The sequence below is a fragment of the Cyprinus carpio genome, chromosome B7 (assembly GCF_018340385.1).
Source record: "Cyprinus carpio isolate SPL01 chromosome B7, ASM1834038v1, whole genome shotgun sequence".
Classification (NCBI taxonomy): domain Eukaryota; kingdom Metazoa; phylum Chordata; class Actinopteri; order Cypriniformes; family Cyprinidae; genus Cyprinus; species Cyprinus carpio.
The window spans coordinates 22,065,113-22,087,462 of record NC_056603.1 but is presented as its reverse complement, the minus strand read 5'-3'; positions in this window follow the sequence as shown (position 1 = coordinate 22,087,462).

The following is a 22,350-nucleotide window of genomic DNA, read 5'->3' as shown; positions in this document are numbered from 1 at the left end:
CCCACTAGGGGGCTCGACGGCCCACAGCGCATGGGAAAACCACTGCTTTAGCGGATTCTGACCAAACTTAGTATGTATATACTTAGTAGTTTTGTTATGTTGTGTTGTGTTTTCTTTTCTCTTTTTTCCTGGCGTATCTTCTGACCTGAGGGCTTCTGGTGGGCACATGCATAGTTTTGGCACAGCGCCACCACCCTGTTACAGTTTGACCAAAAATCACACAGATTGATTTAGTTAGATCAGAGATGGCATACCCAATCAAAACAATATTCCTATGTCAGCCATTTTGAGCATGGACCATTGAGAATTTTGTAGTAAAAATTGATGTAGGCTATTTGAACAAAAACATCTAACGTAATGTTATGAATATATCTCTATAGAACTGCGTACGGTAAATTTCTGAAATTTGGCACACGAAGGAGGACAGTCTCATCAACCACAGCCAAAATTTAGAGACCTAACTTAAACTCTTTAGCACCATCAACAGGCCACATTTGCACTAATTTTTTCTCGCAAATTAATTTTGAACCACAAAGGTCAAAAACAAAGTTTCTTGGCTCAAATGAATACCAATATTTACATTTTCTATGGGTCAAACTTTTTCACAATTTTGAATTTCCCAAAAAGTTTTCAAACTCATCCTAGATGGTTTGTCCAATTTTCACCAAATTCAGATCATCTTCAGAGCATTGGCAAAAAGTTACTCAAAAGCTTTTTGATATACCACACTGTTTCATAAAAACATATTAAACAAACTTGATAAATAAAGTTTGTGCAAAACAGGACATGAGACTATAGCTTTTGCAACGCCTCAGCCCCAGATTGTTTTTTTCTGATTTTTTTGCCAAACTTGGTATGTGTTATAACAAGCAGGACCTCTTGAGGGCACACGAGTAGTTTTGGCACAGTGCTACCTACTGGTCAAAGAATATAAAAAAAAAAAAATGACCGTTTTGCTTATAACTTTTGACTGGTGTGGCCAAAAATCTTGTATGACTGGTTTTGAATTTACCAACTGCATAGTTCAGCTTCAACCCTGATCAAACACACACTGAACCAGCTAATTAAGGTGTTCAGGGCTACTTAAATACAGACAGTTGTTTATAACCACAGTAAAACCTTTGGTCTGCAGTAAGGTAGCTCTCAGGAGCAGTGTCAGAGAAACCCTGGTCTTTACTGATTAATAAAAGATTGTTCCTGAACTTTTCATTTTACCGCTGTTGTGTGCTTGGCACTTTGATTGCTGCTGTTGCCCAGCTGTAATTAATACTTGCATTTACTCAGACTCAAAATGAAAAAAACACTTTTACCTCCAGGTATTGATAGTTATTTCTTTTTCTACTTATGCATTAAGGGTTAAAAATGACAACCAATATGTAACAGGACAGGTGTAGCTAAATAATCTCACTGAAAACAGAGGCAGCTCATAAGAGAGATCTTGGGCATTTGAGCAGCCTTCAGGGTAACAGATGCACTCGGAACTGCCATGAAATTCTTCATAAACGCTCCATTTAAGAGTCTGAGTGCATATCGCCCATCTGTGGCAGAGATCTGATAAAAATTATAATAACAGACACAATCCAATCTAAAATACTTTCATTAGAAAAAAGCACATTCCAGCAGTCACTTTGCGGATCAAATTCGTCATCTACTGGTACTACAGTCTCATCTACTGGGTACTAGATCTACTGGTAATTACTTTATTTGAGGGTCACTTAACTAGTTGCTTATTAGCATGAATATTACTAGAATATTAGCCAGTTATTAGTACTAATTAAGGGGCATATTAATGCCTTATTTACATCCCTAATCCTACCCAATACCTAAACTTAACAACTACCTTACTAACTATAATATGCAGCAAATTAGGGAAATTATTGAGGGGAAAAGTCATCGTAAAATATGAATAAGTGCTTCCCTATTCTAAAGTGTTACCGATCTACTTAATGCTTCAAGTTTAGTGGATGCAATTATTTCTGTGAGGCCAAAATTATGGTTTAAAGAGTGATGTCACTGAGACTGAAAACAGAACGTCTAGGGCTAACTGAAATAATAGCCCAAATGGTTTGTTAGTGAGATTTATTAAAGTTAATTGAAAATAAATAAACCTAGACTGCAGAAAATGCTGACTCCTCATGAACTCATCTCTGCATGTGGCCCAGAGTGTTGGGTCATTTCGTGAAGTTACTTTGCATGAGTAATGTTTTTTCCAACATCATATAAATGCCATGTTTGCAGAGTTTGTTCATTGATCATGTGCATGTTTTGTTTGTGCAGGTATAAACCATGGCCCAGTGATTGCTGGGGTGATTGGAGCCAGGAAAACCACAGTATGATATCTGGGGAAAACACTGTTGAATGTGGCCACAGCCCGGATGGAAAAGCACCTGGACGAGCTGGGTAAAATACAGGTATGCACCTGCAATCACTCTTACAGTACTCACCTCTCTAGATCCACTATGATCATTATTCTCTTCTCATTTTTAGATTTTCAAAATAGCTAAGTATAAAAAAAAAAGAAAAAAAGGTGATCATGTTTGTGTTGTGTTGCAGGTGACAGAGGAGACGTTCTGATGTCCTGCAGAAGCTGGGCTATTCATGTGAGTGTCGTGGCTGATCAATGTGAAGGGCAAAGGAGAGCTCAAAACCTTCTTTGTGTGCACAGATTCCAGCAAACAGCAGGGCATCGGTCCTGAGCTGAGACTGAAGCCTCTGCGCTGACAGCTTCATACACACACACACACACATATGCGCAACCACACACACAGACTCCGGAACCTATATGTGATCTCTTTGTTTTTCATTTAAGAATGTTTTATAGTGCTACTGGATTGGTTTCTTTAGAGCAAGTCTAAAAGAACTGCCACATTCATTTCGAACTACATAACATGTTGGAGTTTGTTTTGGCAGCATTTGGAGAACTGAAACTCTCAGACCATACAGCAGCATATACATACACGCCAGTCATTCACACGAACACAAGCTGAACTTTGCGATCCTACTTATGGCGAAACGGAGCTCGGTGAAGGAAAAATACTGCTTCTCGGTGTAGTGCTGTCAGACTTGTCTGGGTGGTACCGCTGGTCACAGTGGCCTTGATCCTACTGGATTGTAGACTGATTTGAGACGACCACTGAGCTGGTTGGTCGGTTTTTAGCTTGCAGGCAGAGGGAACACGTGACCCACACAAATCCCATCACGCAGATTGAGCAGACGTTACTTGTCCTAAAATATCTAGGGTCCCGGTTTTCAGGTCAGTTATTTAAAATAATATGTATCTTATTATAAACACTTTCTGTCAACTTTTGGACCAACAAAATGGTGGATGATTTTTATTTTATTTTTTGGTTTGTTTTCTTTAAAAACAAACTGCCAAGTGTTCATTGAATGCCAAATATTGACAAAGCGTGGACAGAGCTTGAAAAAAAAAAATTTGCTGTTTTGCCATTGGGGAGTTGAGATTGTGAATATTGGAGATGAGCCCTTCCTTAGCTTTGTAACGTGCTACAAATGAAAACTATTAGCAAATGTTAGCGAATATACTGGGGCAAAAAGTATCAGTGACTGAAATTCAATTAACTAAGTGAAAGTGTTCTTTCTCATCGCTTTTTCCCCTCACCTTTCTTAGTCTTTAGATCTTGACCAAATGGCTCTGTGGCTTCACTCATCTGAAGTTGTAAATTGGCTACTGGATGTATTCATGCATCTTAGCTATACATTGCAGTAAATGGATTTGCCCTCAGCTCCGACGGTCTCTGCTTCTGTTCTGTGCGAACGCTTGGTGAAAGTGGGAAGTGTGTGATGAAGCCATAGGCATAAATGTTCAATTGAGATTGAAACTTTATGGGCCTCTCTGGGTTTCAGCCCTCTGAGTGTGATTTGAATTTACATGGTTTGAGATTCTGCACTGCCTTTCTGTTACCGCAGTGTTTGTGAGGAAACGCCTGCCATCTCTCTCTGTTTTGGTATGCATTGTTACAGAATAAACCATTTTTACACTTTATATGTTATAGCAAGATTCATTTATCACAGATTTATGATGATTTGTTGCCTTACCACAGTAGAAAATCTCCAGAGATCATTGTGAAACATGACTCACCATGATTTCCCAGTGCTGCAAGGATAAGAACCTTACATAAAAGATCTCAGACTTGGAATATTACTTTTCATTTAAAATGTATTTGCATGCAAAGTTTTCATTGATGTTATATAAATCTGACATTGCCAAACCAGAAAAGCGATTAGGATTACCATGATTCCTTGTAATCAACAACAAAAAACCTTTAGTTGGCTTTAAATCAAAGCATAAGGGCGACACGCAACAACATTCAGAGGTCTTGGTTTGCATTTCCTTTAAGGTTGTATATATAATTCTCCCAAAGCATGATAGGATTTGTGAAACTAGAAGAGAGAACAGGCCGCTGTCAATGCTCTCATGTTAAATCTAGAATTTTCAAACCAGTACGATTTTTCATTCTAATTTTTACAAATGATACCCGTGATACTATGGTTCATTTAACAAATCCTCATTCGCTTGTACAACCCCATAAGACCGACATTAGTCATCAAAAAACAAAGTATAAATTATTGGAGAAACACACATACATACAAAAAGCACATCGAATATGGTTAATGGAAACTCTAAATGTGTTGATGCACAAGAATAAAACAAATGAGGTTTGTGTCTTGCACAAGCACATGAGCTTCCATTTGCCCCTATATTTGAAAAGCTTTATGCATGTGCTTCTTAAAATCCTTTACTAAAGGTGCTCTTGTGAAGACGAGTTGAATTCAGTTCATGCGAATTAACTCATACGCAGCGAGCATCTTTTCTTTCTTTTTTTTTCTTTTTCTTATGCTTTGAAGTGGTTAAGTTAGGTGGTTGTGTGGACTGCCCTTTCATAGATGGTAAAGATCAAAAAAATTGATGAGAAAATATCTTTGTTTGCTGTGTGCCAAATTATGTCCAATTTTTCATGTTTTGAGGATGACTATCCCTTTAAAATGAAACTGTTTTATTGCTTATATACTCGCTTTTTAAACTTAAGAATGGAAACACAAAATGCTTAAAAAAGATGCTTAATCATGAAACAGAAAAGCTAAATTAGGAAACAGCACCATTGAGGATGACAGGGAGAAGCAGAACTGATAGACGGCAAGTGATGGAGGATTCTCAACACACTCCCTCCATGGGTTCAGTTATATCTCCCACTGAAACACGCCCGAAAACACATTCATTAGATAAAAAGTTGCCTACGTCATAACAGTTACTTCATAAACAAAACTCATAAAAAGACCCAGCCCAATGTCCTAAATATTTCTTGTGCTTACTGTTACCATGTGGTCAGGTTGTATGAACGAATCCGGGCTGCAGTATTGGTTACCCGGGTAGCGAGATCGCATGGCCCTTTCTGATACCGTACCAAAATGCACATCGTCACCAGGGGTCACTGAGCTGACTGGGTCAGCTGGGCAGAGGTTACCCGTAACTTTCTCCGCTGCAAGAAGGATTGGTGGGAGTGTGAGAAGTTATCAAAATCTGCCTTTTCACCTGCTGCTGAAACCCACAGATCTGCAACAATACTGACTCACTAAAACTTCTTTGAGTAAAGAAAAAATACCCACTAAAAACTCTTGAGGCAGGAAGGAAAAAAAAAAACCATCCCTTCCAGTAAGTGTTTGTCTAGTATCTTGAAAACAGTGAGAGGCGACGGTGAACCGGTAACACATCACAGGTCATCTTTTGTGTTTGTTTGTTTGTGTGTGTGCGTACCAAGCTGCAGCTCTTTAGCAGTAGGGCAGACCCCAGTAGGCCAGATGATGTTTGGTGGCGGTTTAGCGCCCTCAGTCTCTCTTTCTGAACCTTGCTGCAGCTCCCTCAGCAACACTGTCGTCTCATCCAGCTTCTGCTGGAAATGCTCTGCTTCTAAATGGAGGAAGAGGAAAATTTCACTGTGAGATTAATCAGTCTGTATAATAGTGTGGGAAAGGGGTTTCACGTGTGTTATTGATTGTGACACGTTCCATTCCAACTGCTGAGAGAGGAGGATCATTATGAATTCAGGTCATAATACACAGTGAAGAATGGTGTCTCCAGAAATAGTTCCAAGTTAATAAACGAAAAAAAAAAAATAATATACATAATAACAAAAAAAATGGATCTACAAACCGATTTGGAGATCCATATTTCAAACTAAACATTTTAAGAAGGGGATTTTACCTTCTTGATTCTAGTCGAAGTTTCTCAGGAAGCAGGTCAGGATTCAACACCCAGAGAGAACCAAGAGAGCCGTCAACACTTTCACCACATGCTGGACTCTGACACAACAACCTACACAGACCAAGCATGAAGAGGAGGGCACTGGACTGAACATCATAGATGCTAGTGGTCCATTTTTGACCAAAGTTCCAATTTATTTCGTTTTCTTTTGAACTGTTGATCATGGTATATTGTATCTGTATGTTTATTGTGTCTGCACAGAGAAGTCCATCAAGTGCATGGGAAGCTGATTTTACTATTGTGAGTTATATTACAGTGAATTTGCATCTTGTTACACACAGAATTTATTATTGTTCACTTGACAAATCAAATTCCACAAATTATAAATAAAATGGCTTTCTTCACACGGTAAGTTTTTTTTTTTAATGTAACCTTGACCGCCGTATTGATTTGTTAATCTGGCATTCCGTAGATTTTACAAAGCAAGCACATCAATTTTGAAATTGAGATGTCTACATCTGAATAAAAAAGCTTTCGTCATTGATGTAATGGTTTGTTATGATAGGGACAATATTTGGCTGATGAAAATCTATTTGAAAATTGGAATTTGAGGGTGCAAAAAAATTAAATTCTAAATCACCTTTAAAGTTTGTCCAAATGAAGTCCTTAGCAATGCATAATACTATAATAAAAAATTAAGTTTTGAGTATATTTGCGGACCGGAGTAGGGCATGGAGTCCTGTTACAAACCCAGACATATCTGTCATGGAACATGATGTTTACTTAATATCCTAAATGACTTTTGGCATATAAGAAAATTCGATAATTTTTGACCCATACAATGTATTGTTGGCTATTGCTACAAATATACCCAGAGACTTTAGAAGTGGTTTTGTGATCGCAGGGTCACATATGGAACCTCTCGGTTGGGAATCACAAGATAAAATCCATTTGTTCTTTTACGTTCAACCTAGTTGTCTTGGCTAGGGTATACTACATAGTTTTAACCCTATGCTATTATGTGAAATTTGGACTGCTAAAAACAAGTGTTGAATAGTAGCACCACCCTGCTTGCTACGGTATGCTAGCAGAACCACTGTCAAAGACGGCCTTCCACACACAGACTAATACTACAGTATGTTCATAGACGACTCTCATTGCTTACCTTTCCCTCTATGTCTATGGCACCCTTTCACCCACACAACAGATTAGTGTGGTGTGAAAGAGGGAAGTCAAAACTCCGACAGGGAGGATGTGTGTTTGTGTGTGTGTCTGGGGGGCAATATTCTTTCCATTAGTGTGTTGAAGTTGGTATGGGTGTTGATTACAGCTGCTGCCTAGCCAGACCACAGAAAGAGCCTGCGGGTTCTAAACGCTGCCTTTAAATAGCAGGTTGTGTGTCTTTACTTCCCTTCGAGTGAGATATACAGCTAGTATGCACTTAGAGACATTTGAAATGGTTTATGATCTGAGGACCATTAGGAGAGCATTTTACCTCAGCAATCATCTTTGTTGTGTCTACTTTCTCGATGCAGTCATCTCTCCATGGGCAGATTATCCTGAGAAGAACAAAAATCATCCGTATCAAGCCCAGAAATAAGTCAAGAGTAAGCATGCTATCAGTTGAAAAGAAGTTCCAACAACAGATATTATGCCAGTATAGATATTGAAGTGAGTATATATTCAATGCTTCATTGGCCATGCAGATTAATAGGTGAATAAGGTATGTAGGTGAGGTTTCTTACAGTTTAGTCCTTTCAGCTGTCTTGAGTTGCTCCCGTCACTTGTCAAAGCGGTCCAAGATATGATTATTGCCCAACACTGCTCATGTGTTCCTCAGATTTGGCCCAGGGAATCTGCAATGCTACAACTAAACACATCCAAACACTACATTTGTGGAAAGCATTCAAGGGGGAACAACTGGTGGAAGGTGTGGTGTGAAAGTCAGGCGCTATACTATCTCTTGTGTTTGAGAGAGTTTACCAAAACAAGACAAATGCAATGGGCGGCTTAGTCAATCTAGGACGTAAAAGAGAATCCGATATCAATGGATATATTTCATTATATCGGGCTGATTCTATACACACCCACCTTTCAGATTCTGGCTGACTGTTGTCCTCCCATAGAAGGCGATAAATGAAGATCAGCAGTCCTCTTTGGCTGACGATAGGGCCCAAGACTGGAGTCAAAATGATCGGTGGCATGATGCGCTGAGCGAAACGAGGCTAGCCTACTAATTGCAGTCTTATTCCTAAATCAGTCTGAAGCTCGCGCCTAATCTGCGTTACGAAGAAGAGAAGTGGGTGGTGGCTCCAATGTTTGCGGGACTGATTCTTCTGCTAGAGAGTTCTCAAGGATGAAGCTGTCAATCAGATAAGCGCGTGAAGTCGTGAGACCCGAACATAGGCACTCAGCGTGCCGAATCTCGATACTCAGGCCCGGTAAAATCATAAAGTGTGGTGAAGATAAGAAGCCCACAAGATAACTAGACACCATACCCAGAGGAGACAGAACGCGTAGTGGGTGTGAAGTACAGAATGAAATACACGGGTAGTGGGGGTGAGTAATTTCAGCAGTGAAACTCTGCTATTGACTGCAGAAGACAATTGGGATTTTTCTGGCACATTATAATTACACATTCACTCCTGGCAGAATTAACGACACAGTGTGGGGTTTTCAAAACAGAGGATTATAAGGCGCGCGCTCCGCGGGATCCTCACTGTATCTCACAAACATTGACTGCAAGGTAAGGCCACAGAAGAGAGAGACAGATTTTTTTCCATGAACGATTTGTATCTATTTGTAAATTCCAGAGAAAATGAATCATTTGGAGTAGACAGTGACTAGTTTAACAACAGAAGCGGAGGTTGAGACTATTGACGTACACCAGAAGGGAGAAAACTAAATGGAGAATTAATATATAGGAAAGTTTACCCTGGCCGTGACATGTGTTTTCGCTTGTCCTCTTGGGAAACCCCAGACTGTTAGGTGGTTGTATTCCAGGCTCGAGAGTGCAGTCTACCAATCCCATCTGTGGCCCACAGTGGGACTGGAGCAGACGTTCTAAAACCATGAGACAATCTAACAATGGAAAACATGATGGTAGTGTACACTTGTATTTGTACACATGTCCGAACATTGTTGCGGTGTTTAGCTTGAACTCGTATTTGGTCACAAACCTCCAGCGCTTCAGCAGTCGGCGGGGTTGTCAGAACAGATGCCGCGAGAGTAGTGAACCATCAGAACTATCCCCCTCTCAAGGAACTCCAGCTAGCTTTCTTGCAGTAAAGAAAAAAAACATCCCCCAAGAGAAAAGTGACCCTTCAAGTTTGAGAGGAGTGATACAAAAACACGGATTCAAGCCACTATGCTGGTCTTGTACTCTGTACCTCACACACTGCAGGCTGCTTTTTGCAGAGTTTCCCTCCAGAATCCTCACGATCTTTTTGATCTGCTTCCAGGTCTTTCTCTGCTTGGCTTCTGAGCATCATCTTTACTGGGTCCCTGCGGTGATACACAAACAATGCAAGCATGTCATGCAATTCTGGACATAATATACCCCTTCATATAAGCCAAATCATTTCTGCAATGAATTCCAAGTCTATAATTAAATCTTCAGTCAGGAGCATGCGATTGGATAAATTATAAAAAGTAATGGTCATAATTAGATCAATGTGTGTTCCTGTTCTCGAGCCTGCTAGCCCGGCCCAGTGGAGTAGGGTGCAGGGAGAGGATTCCAGCTCCGGTTAAAACGCTACAAAGGTGGTTGTGTGTGTGGTGGTGTGTGTTTAAAGAGCCTGTAGCTCGTGCGCTACAGATGGCCTACAAGTCACAACATGTTTAGCATTCCAAGACTCCTTCGGTCACTTGATGCAGCCAAGGCAGATTTTAAACGTAGGCACTGGCAAGCACCAAAAAAGAGGAGAGTAAAACCAGAGAGAAAGCCCAACAAACATCCCCGTCAACATCTGGATAGTCACCCACTCTATGCCACTTGAATATCAGCAAGTCAGAAGCCACTAGATTGTCAGTATACACCGGAAAGCAATTGTGAAGTGCAGCACCTCTTAGGGAAAAACACCCAACAAAATGGTGAACGGAAGAGTTTGATAATCTCATTTGAATAATTTGGTAGAACCATTTTAAGTACAGTCACACTCAGCAAACACTCCTTTGGTGCCAGCGCAGGCTACCATGAATAATGCCAGCTAATTAATATCCACGATACGGCTCTATAATTAATTTGTTTACTTGATCTTCTTTGTGTTTTGTTTGTTGTTTTCCTACAATTTTTTCCTTTTTTTCACTACTGCAGCATGTTACTGATTAAAAAAATATAGATCAAACAGTAATATTTTGACAATACATGGTATAAACTTTTCTATTTAAAAAATATTTTAAAAATAGTTTATGTCTGTGAACAAGCCTCAGATGTTCAGCAGCTTGAACTTTTCAATGTCCATATTATCATTAGAAATCAATAGACGGCACATTCTCTTGCAGCAGCACGCTACTGATCCGGTCTCCCACCATCAATCAACTAGGTAAGACACCCCCATGAGGATTTTTGTTTCATAGTTATATCTCTGTTTTGATGTCCAAGATAACGACAAGAAGTAATATTGTACAGCTGATGGATGCATCCCACTGATAAGAGAAAAGAAGGGTCAGGACTGGGACGGTGGTTTATGTCTTTACTAATTTGGTCATGTCACAGTCACGGCCTCTCATCCCTAAAACTATGCCTTATGTTCAAGTACAAAAAAAAAAAAAAGGAATCCCTGGGCCACCCGGAAGGAAATCTTTCTCCAAACCACTTCAACCTCATGTGACCTTTGATGATAAGGAAGGATTATAGCGCTGGATCAACACCAAATATTAAATAAAACCAACTAATTTGCAGAATGTATTTGTAGCTCCAACACACTTGCCTGGATGTTTCCTAGAGAATCTGAAGGTATTGATTAGCTGGTTCAGGGGTGATTCAATTAGGCTTGGAGCTAAACTTTTGCAGGTCAGAGGCCCTCATTGCACAAGTGTTGCCTCACCCGCACCTGTTCTAGACAAACTAAGTCCTAGATAATACGCTTAATAAACGGAATCATATTTCACTACCTTGGCGTATCGTTAGTTTCAGAGCACGGGGTGACTGGGAGTTGTCACTTGTTGTGTCCTATAACAGATGAGTTCTCTTTGGCAGCGTCTGATGTCCCGCCTCCTCCTCTCAATCCTCTGCGGCCTGTCTGCTGGATGTCTGCTGCCCAGCCATGAACTCTATGCTCTGGTTTTTAAACTGTTCCAGTCCCTCTCCTAAGAGGACACCCATTAGTTAAACTCCCACATGTGCAAGACTACCAACTTTGCTCGTTTGAAGGATTTGAATGGGTCTAAGTGAGGAGGGTATAAACTTTATTAAAAGCACATCGTAAAGAGGACCATATTGCATGAACAACCCGTGCCTCATTGCTGTAACAACACAAACCCCATACCTACCCTAACACTTTCTAAATCGAATACATGTGCCGACTACAATGGTTCAGGGTTGTTTTTATTTTCCAAACTCAACCAAGTGCGCAAGATATCTCATTCCAGAGTGCAGGAGGTTCTTTGGGCAGCTTTGTAGTAAAGCGTCTCTGGTTTGGTGTAGATAATAGCCTTCGCACACCATCACTTTGAAATCCATCCTGTGGGGAGAATAGCTACAGAATAGTCCAATATTTTGTCACAAATGAACAAGATCTATTTTTCATCTAAATGAACCTCATCAATATTCAAATGTTCTACACTAATTCAAATCTTCTACCCTCTGCAAATTAAAGCAGCTGGAATATTCAATTCATTCAACTGCTTAGTGCCAGTTCTGTGTCACTGGAAACTAACAGCTGTGATGATCATATTACCGTTGAGCTCCTCAAGTGACTGGAATTGCTCCTTCTTTCACTTTGCTCCTTCATAGTGCTGGAAGTCCATGGGTCTCTTTATAATGAGAGAGTACCCGGAGCACATCAGGTCTGTCACAGGAAATGAGAAGAAATGCACTTGGGTCCTCATTCCTGCAATAAACAGCAGCCAACAGTGTTTGGCTTTCATTCGCCGTAAACTATAGTACAGGATTATGACATCAGCCCCAGTATAAGACCCATCAACACAGGATGATAAGGCACTCAGATAAAGATTGCTTTTGCAGGTCATCTGTGGGTGGTAGAGAATAGTTTCAAAGGTAAAGACTTAACACGTGCATTTCAACAAGTGTTTTTTTTTAAACTTGTTTTATAATCTCTCAGTAATCTAGGATTAATTAATAAAAATGCTGTTCTAAATGTGCATAATGTTACAAATTATTTATATTTCAAATAAAAATGCTGTTCTTTTTACGACTTACTCTTTTCTTGTAAAACTTTTTTATTCACCACAACTTTTATTAAAAAGTATCCATGTTTTAAAAAATCAAAACAAAAAAAAAAGGAGACTGGAGTAATGGCTGCTGAAAATTTAGCTTTGCCATCACAAAAATAAATTATATTTTAAAATACATAATAGTTTTTATAGTGTTTTTGATATAAGAGACTTATTTAAAAAAAAAAATCAAAATCTTTGCATATCAGTGCACATTAGTTACATATGAATCTACAACTTGTCTAAATAGATTGTGCACAGGTTAGCAATGTTCTACCCTCTTGGTAGTATGCCGTATGAGGCTGGACTCAGAGCTTCCTTTATGAGGCGTCTGCTATTTTTCTGAGGAAATCACAAAAGTCCTAATAATCAACACACGACGATCGGCACAAGCACGCAGTCCGTCAAAACAACATCATTACCGCAGATCAAACTGTAAACCAGGGAAGGGTGCCACAGTGCAACCTTCAATTCTTTCGGGCGACTGTGACGGGGTTATGAGGCTTTTCCTGGGAAACATCGGATGCGAGCAGAACCAGTTTCCTGCTCTGCTCACATCCCAGTAGTCGGGATTAGCCACGAGTCTGGGAACCTTCATTTTTTTGGTCATCTATAAAACGTAACACGTAACATAGATCAGGAAGTGTAGTTAGCATGAGTAAACAGAAAAAAAGTATTAAAGCACAAAAAAACGGTATTCCTTCTATCTACACCTTGTTTCTGTTGTTCAGGAGCCGGGGACAGCGGGGTGGGAGCCGACTTGGCCTCGTGTCCTTCTCGTCCTTACGTTTTTTCTTCTTCTTTTTCCTTGTTTCTTTGTGTTTTTGTCCGTAATCTACAGAGTCCGTCGTAACACGCTCTCGAGGCTAGGCTAGCTGTGGTGACCTCATTATCCCAGCCACTTTCAAACACCCACTTCATGTGGACGTCCTGAAAGGCCAGGACACACAACTGAGTTTGCCTAATGTCATTACACTTAAATTTAATACAATAATATATATGTAATACTGTCCCATTCATTACCAAAATTTATAAACGGAATCTGATTTGAACTCCTGGTATATCCTGTGGTCTCTTTTTCTTGCTTTGTTTACAAAACCTAACTAAGAAACCTTATAAGCACTAACACAGAATTGCCTTTCTTTTGAGAGGAACACTACTCTTCTCTTCACAGACTCTTGTATGTCTCAGAGTTTAAAATATCCTCTCTTTAAAACCCCACAAAATAATTGTTTGTTGGGTTATTGTTTATTTCAGATTCGTGATGCTCAATGTATTGACCATCGGGTTCTAGTTGGAATTTACTTTAAAGACAATTTAGGAAAAGAACCAACTAAAAATTAATCTTTTCTGTGCTGACTTATTAATCTGATGTTTTATTAAGCAACAGCTGCTTGTTTTCCAAAACACTCCAAAAGTCAATCAAATAACTGGAGAAATAGAGCCAGCTTGTGTTAGCCTTCAAATAAATCGAGTGAGTAATCACATATTACATTAGTCTATATAAACCGGCTACACTCGGAACATCGCTGTATTAACATCAAGTTTGTACACATGTAATACCAGACTCTAGCTCACACTTGGTCGTCTGGTCCCTGTACTGCATTTACATCCTGAGTCGTACAGCAGCACCCCCCCGCCACAAGCTCATCAGCAAGATTATTATAATGTAACGTTACCTGAAAGCAGGCTTTTCGGTCTATAACGCTAGGCAGTATATTCTCCAGCAGGATGAATAAATCGTGAGTGACCTAACCGTCGTGTGTGTGCTTGCTCTGATTTGTGTTTCTTGTGCTTTTTGCCCTGATTGAAAGTGTAAAAGCTGGCGATTCAGTCGGGTCCATCGCTTGACCATTCTGCTCTTTGTTTTTGTGTCGGTAAAGACTTCAGAGCGCCTTCTGCGGAGCTACAGGATTCAAACAGCGGCGCCTAGGGCTCGGCGGTGTGAACTACAGTCAACACGCCATGAAATTAGTTTGTCTTCATTTGTCTCCGACTGCAGCTCAATGAGATAGACCTTAAATATAATACACAGAGTTCTCAAGCTTCTAGACTAACACGTGACTCTACATTAAATTGCTGCATGTTAGCGAACAAGGACAATCATGCGGTCTGGTATACATGTGAACAACGTGATGATAATACAGTAAATGTTAAGTGCATCGATAAGATCCTTATATTCAACGTCCAAGGAATGCAAAGCCCTACTCGCGACGAGACTATTTTGGCTACCCGTAGATCTTCAACGGTGACGTGTCGTTTTTATCTACCACTGACCCTAGAACGTCGGGACAGGTCTGTGACATAATTCATGTACGGTGTGTTGCTAAAAGTCATTACACGAATAGGACACATCTCAGCCTGTACCCACAATTGCAAAAACTCCAATACTTTTACAATTCAGCGTGAGCGCGGTTAGAGCAGGGACATCTTGATATCCAGAGTGTTTGCATTAGCACCATTATATTTATTATAAAGAGTACTTTTCACACAAACGAGCTGAACCTGTTTAGACATAACGTGTACGGCACAAAGTAGCACACAAGGGCCTCATAGTCAGAGATTGTCAGGTGTGGGACAAGTCACTATGTGTGTTTGTTAGTCATGTCCTCCTTTTGTGGCAGATGAGCATTGATTGCTGGAAAAGTCCCAATACCAAAAATTATTACGACTCAAATTAACTAATATCTTACTCATGGGTTTTTTTTGCAGCTGAATTACATTGCAAGGAAAGTGCTAGAGAACTGAATGCACGGGAGTATAAACTGGGCACGGGCGGCCTATTTTACCAATTATAACACAACTTGTATTATAGTACATGCTTACATTCACTGTGTACATTCCTTCCATTTCCAAAGCCAGTAGGCTACTGGGGTATGTTGACGTTTGATTATATGTTTGGTAGTTTATAAGTAAGTAAACATAAATGCATCCAGGACAGCAAAAAGACCTATTATGGTCTTGTGGGTGTGAGTGCCAGTTCCATGATACATAGTTTAGGCCTATGTATTAAACTGAATCAGTGCACAATGCAGAGTATTTTATCTGGATTTACAAAAAAAAAAAAACGTCATATATGATTAAAACAAAAAAAAAAAAGTTGCTCCATTTTTAGGTTTTTACTTAATGTAGCCATTTATACGATTCACTTTTAGCTGTCATATTTGAACACTAACTTTAATTCAGATCTGCTTATTATGTATAAAATGACCCATGACCCTTCAATCTATACTTCTCTGGTATGGCATAGGCTTTCTAAAAGCTGCCATTAATCTCGAAACTGTTACACCCTCAGGCTGCACCGTTCTTCAGGCAGTCTGTGATTGTGATGATTTAACTCTCTCAAACTAACCCGTTCTCATATTACTGTATCAAGCCTTTGGCCATCTCGGGACATATCGACGTCATAACATATTAAAGCCACACACTCTCACTTACACCACACACCTGGCTTAATGGCCATTTAAGCTGTGCTGTATCTATTTGCAACAGGCCCTTAAACCGACGAGGGAAGCTATCCCTGTTTGAATAGACATGTTGGACTTGGTTAATCTTCTTTTGCATCACATACTTTTTGTAATTGCCATTTCACACTGGCTCTATGCTTGCTTTGCGCACCATTTGAATAACTAGTAGAAGTAATATACAGCAATCACTGTTAGAAATAAATCCTGTCATGTAATCAGACCTACTTTTTAAGCCATGGCACGTATGTTCCATTCGCTTGTCCTATAAAGTGTGCATTGTGTAACTAAAACAAAGACTGTGTGAAGAAATTATCATTCTATCCTACCAATGTTATTATGGTAAACTAAAACTATTACAAATTTGTTCATTAAAAGATTGTCTTCATAGTTAAAATTAAAATATACATTTTTCCTGGAAAAAAAACTTACAAAAATATTGCCTTGCCAGCTAACTGAAATAAAATAAGTTGAAGTGCTATAATTAGTAACAATAAAAATCTATACAGATAGAATGACAAAATAATAAAAATGACAAAAGGCACATAACAAAATACTAAATAATAACTGAGTCATCCTCTCAATCTGCAGGTTGTTCTATAAAAAACAGAAATGGTCTTAATTCCTTGAATTATATTCCAGGATTTATGAACATGCAGGTGATACCATGGAGCCCTGCTCTCTTGTGCTACATTTGTGGCTCAAAAACTAATGGAATCTGGCCACCATATTGGCCATACTCTGAAGAGTTGGATCCAAAAGCAAAGGAGCACAATGAGGTGGGTCGGTTTCACTTACTTCACAGCCAATGACTTTCAAAGTCTTTTGGAAACCGTCCCTTGAAAAAAAATGCATTTCTCATCAAAGCATCCACAAACCCATGGGGGGACAATCATCACATTTGTTTGGTGATTCATTTTTGGCCATTAATATCTAACACAGAGCTGGTCTTGATTTTCACTCCACTTCAGGAAATGAAATGGACCCATTTGAAGGATGACCATGGCACAATTTGTATCATCATTTACACTCACACGTCAATTAGAATATACGCAATCATCTCTCAAAAATCCCTGAACTGTTGAAACCCATGGGATGCTCTGTGTTGATTACTTCCCCTGAGCTGGTTTCTTAAGAACTGCGTCTGTGACTCATTTGACTTGTTCAAATAATATTTACATGATTCAGCATTTGCTTTCTACTTTCCATGTAGATGTGTATTTTCCAAATATCTGCTAAATTCGTTTTTTTATTTTTTTTTTTTGGGGGGTGACTCCTAATTTTGTATGTTGGACATGTTCCCTAAGAGAACGGAATAAAATCTGGAATTGCCTCAGACGGATTCTAGGATTCTTGGCCAGGTGTTCTTTGAAGTCTTGATGTCCAGCCTGAGGTAACTGTGGGTCTGCTCGGCTTGGCTTTAGATTTATAGCGATTTGTTTTTAGCATGGCAGGTTAAAGCTAGGGTTCTGGTTCTGCTAGTTAGGACGGCTGTAAGCTGGCAGGTGTCTGGTACTCTTAAGCCCGCATAGAGACAGACTCCTTCATCAGGTGCACCCGAGGTGCATTATCCATCTCTGCTGACATGAAATCTTAGAGCGCTAACTTACAGTGAAGACTTAGTTTACCTTGGCTCTCAAACTTGGGACTCTGCTCCAGCAGAAGCTATCTTTAACTCGTTCCCAATCAAATGATAGTGGACGGATTAACTTTCAGAGAGATTCATTACAGCAATACTACAGTCCATTCCCCCAAGCTGTGAACAAAAATTTTATTTCCTCCCCTTACATCAGTCTTAGTGGTCTAATGTTAATACAGTATTATATATTGTAATGCACTGTATCCATGCCAAACTGCCTGCATATTTCTACTAAAATCTGCTTTGCAGGCTTCCATATAGTATTCTCCTATAGCAAACTTTTTCATTTTTATTATTTTCTACTAACTGTTTATCACTATAAATTTTGTTTTTATATACTAATATATTTCTGTACACAGACCTGTTATTAGCTTATATTATTATTAGTAGCCATAAAAACATAACATTTTAATAATGAATAAAACTTTAGTGAAAAGGTGGGTCATATCGATATTGTGTATTAATTTTTGTGCCTTAATTTTTTTAATACATTGCGCTGCACAATAAGTTGCAGTGGTAACAATAAGGCTAAATAAGCATTTGTTCATAGAGTGCCACCATTTAACTGAGACTTGCTAGGCTCTTTCCCCCCACCTTGGCTCATACAGTATATAGGATTTGTGGTGCTAGTAGAATTGGATTGTTTATCAATATATGATTTCATCATTTACTCAAATCTGTATGACTTTTTTTGTTCTGCGGAACACAAAATGGGAAACTTTGAAGGAAAAGGCATATTTTCTATTAAATGAAAAGTAAATGTAACTTCAGTTAGTTTGACACATTTGGCATCATGAGTTAATAATTTGGGGAAAGTTTCGGCCTAGTGGTTAGAGAGTTTGACTCCTAACCCTAAGGTTGTGTGTTCGAGTCTCGGGCCGGCAATACCACGACTGAGGTGTCCTTGAGCAAGGCACCGAACCCCCAACTGCTCCCCTACCCCCCGGGCCACAGCATAAATGGCTGCCCACTGCTCCAGGTGTGTGTTCACGGAGTGTGTGTGTGTCACTGCTGTGTGTGTGCACTTTGGATGGGTTTAAATGCAGAGCACGAATTCTAAATAGTATGGGTCACCATACTTGGCTGTATGTCACGTCACTTTCACTTAATGCATTTACTGGAAATCGAACCCATGACTTTGGCATTGTTAGCGCCAAATTATATCGTTGGAGCTATAGGAAAGCCTTTTCAAGACACAGACTAAAATTTAAATCATTATTTACTTTATTTTCTACTCTTTTCCTTCACCATAATTATAAAAATGTACAACAGAAGTTGAATGTACTACAAAATGTGTTACATTATTATTTAACAGCAAATGCCACTGGTTGTCATTGGCTTCAGTCCTGATAAAGTGCTTCTTTTACGAGGACCCACTAGGGGGCCTCAGCAAACTTCCAAGGGGGCCTCAAGATGACTTTAACATATTTAAAAAAGAATTAAAATAAGTACTTTTATTTACTTATTTATTGATTAACAGGTTCCCCATGGTGCAGCTTCATTTTAAAAGTGTGATTTCTAGATCTGGGAAAAATATCTTAAAACAGTTTTTTAGAATGAATATATTCTTTTCTAGTTATTCCAGACTCTAAAACAATGTAATTGGGCAGAAACGGTGATCAAGGAAATAACAAACACCCTTTTTCGATAATGTAGACAATTGAATTCTACAATTCATGCAATCAAAAAGGTTGAGAGCCACTGGTCCAATGTTTGATGCCATGCAGCTACAGTAGTTTATTTGAGAGCTAGTGTGGGATAAAGTCAAAATTTTCAGTGATTCAGTGAACATCACTCTGTTCTTCACATAGTGCAATCATTTGTCTTCAGAAGAAATAGAACACAAGTCATATGGACCACTTTTATGGTGCTTTTTTTCTGAGCTTGACAGCCTCTGCCCACATTCACTTTCATCCAATTCACACTTCCATAAGAAAGAAAATCATACAGATTTGAAATAACCATTTTCATTTTTTTGGTAAACTAACCCTTGGCACTACTGTAAACTCATGGCAGATTTGACTTAAATTAGCCATGATAAAAGACTGAGACATTCATAGAATAAAAAATCTACAAAAAAAAAAAAAAAAACCCCAAAAAAACCCTGCAACACATAAACGTCTCATTCCAATGGAAAAACATGGGTAACTGTTTCCTCTTGCTGCAGCAAGGGCTGCATTGAAATATTTGGTCTCATCCCCTTCCCCTGCTCAAAGGAAACGATTATCTTTCTATCTGGCCAACACACAGTGAACCAAACCAGAGGCGCCAAGGGTGGGTTCAAAGACTCTCTGGCTGTAGCTGTGAAGGACAGTCGGACATTGCAGCCATGAAATACTATACTAGACTTTTCTCCTATTTCATATGCCAGCATTCTAGTATGAAAACTGGAAATTTGAAATTAAAAACTGTACAATCTGCATAATGTTTTAATGATAGCAAAATCATTAGGGATGAAGGAGGCCACCTGCCATTTTTTCAGTGTATATGTTTGGGGACTCCCTCTCCCTGACTAATTTATTTTTACATTTATTTTCACAGGAGACACAGTGGCATGGCATGGTATTAAACATTTCTGGATCTGTATAAGTTCTGTGTTTGAAGTTCTGATATATGTGATTGCTCAATGGCTCTTTGTTAAACATACATTTTTTTTTATGACTTCTAATCATATATGAGTTCATCTCATATATGATATGAACACCTCCCCCCTCCCCACAACCCAAAACAGTGAAAGTAAAATGGTAATCGAAAACTGTGTAGTGCATGTGTGTTCTTTTTAGTTTTACATTTTATTTAAAATGATTGGTTTCACTTTATTTTGATGGTCCCCTTAACACATTCTTTTGACTATAAGTAATTCTGCACCTACATATTTACTAATTCTTATTGGTGTTAATAGAGTATTAGTAGACTGGTGGGGTTAGGGTTAGAATAAGTTGACATGTACTTGCAAAATGACTTATTGTTAACAGAATGCTCAGAAGGGACCATCGACATAAAGTGTTACCAGTTTTATTTACTTTAAGGTTGCACTTTATTTTAAGGTGTCCTTGAGTAATATTGATTAACTAAATGTACTTACTATATAGTTAGGGTTAGAGTTTGGCTTGGGGTTACTTGCATGTAATTATGCATAATTTATTGTTATTATAACAAAACAAGGAATGTAAAAACGGAGACTTCAAATAAAGTGTTACCTGTTTTAATTGTCTTTTTGGACTGTTTTTTTCCCACAATGAAAGGAAGATCATGACCTCAAAGCTTTATTCTCTCATCTCAAATTTTATACTCAAGTTACAGTTATCAGTGACGACCATAAATGCCTATAACTAGGAGCATCTCTTGTCCTCTGAAATTCCAGTGAAGTTTTTTCCCTCCTCCGTGAGTAGTAAACAGGCCTTCAGCAGTCTAGGCATTAGACATGGAGGAAAAATGGAGGATGAAAGCTGAAATCAAATAGACTTCTAGGTTTGACTTGCCACATGGATCTGATACACTGTCATCGTCAGCATCATCCATTTCCAGTAACTCTCTCACATGCCACTGCTCTCTGATCCAATTACTCTAATGAATATTTCATTTGGCTTACTTATTGTTTTTGTAGCAGGCTATATCTGATGTTTAAGCTTCTTTAATGTATTATTCTGTTTTTTAAGGTCTCTTTATAATGGAAGTAGTAGGCTTTTTAAACAGCCTTTTCTGATGAGAGACTGTGTGTGTGTGTGTCACTGGTTGTGTGTGTGTGTGTGTGTGTGTGTGTGTGTGTGTGTGTGTGTGTGTGTGTGTGTGTGTGTGTGTGTGTGTGTGTGTGATGAAGAAAAGTAGGGTGGGGGGTACTGATAGCTGTCGCTCGAGGCCTTTCTTCTCTGTGAGCCTCTGAACGCAGAGGCCCTTTGGAGAGGAGAATTCACAGGAGAATAACCGTTCAAAGCCAAGGAGCGCCATGATGGTCTTCCACCAGATTCAGAGACGTTTGAAAAGTTCACACAAACTGTGATGCTGCCATTGGGAAACGTTTTTAACACACACAGCGCTCTGGTGTGCTTCAGTCTGCGACTTGCTGTGTTTATCGTAAAGAGGGGGGCAGGAGAGGCAGAAAAAGTGGCAGAGAGGTAGAGGGCGTCAGGGAGAGACGGACAGAAAGTAAGAAAGAGAACAGAAAAAGACAGATTAGAAGAAAAAGCAAGCTGTGACCCCAGCAGCTCTTACTAAAAAGGCAGCTCGCTGTCATTCTGTTTGAAATCTCTTTTAACTCAAATAATCAGTACCCTCAAAGGGAAAAGTTGCAAACCACGTGACTCCCTTCAACATCCAAGCCTCTCTGCCTAGACATATGTCCTTATTGGTACAAAATATGCCACAATAAATAAATAAATAAATAAAATAATAATAAAGATGATAATGTAGTGCCTTGCACACACAAATCACATGAATCGTCCAAAATAAACTCAGATAAGCCTGAGGAAGGTTGATCGATTGAATCGTTGCTAATAACATTTCATAATAATGCAAGTTTGAGTAGTGTGTGGGATTTACAATTTTTTTCTAAAAAAAATAATCATTTTTATGAATTTGTAGATTTCAGGAAAAAACAGGTTGGATCCCCCATCTTTGTTTTCTCTTGACCA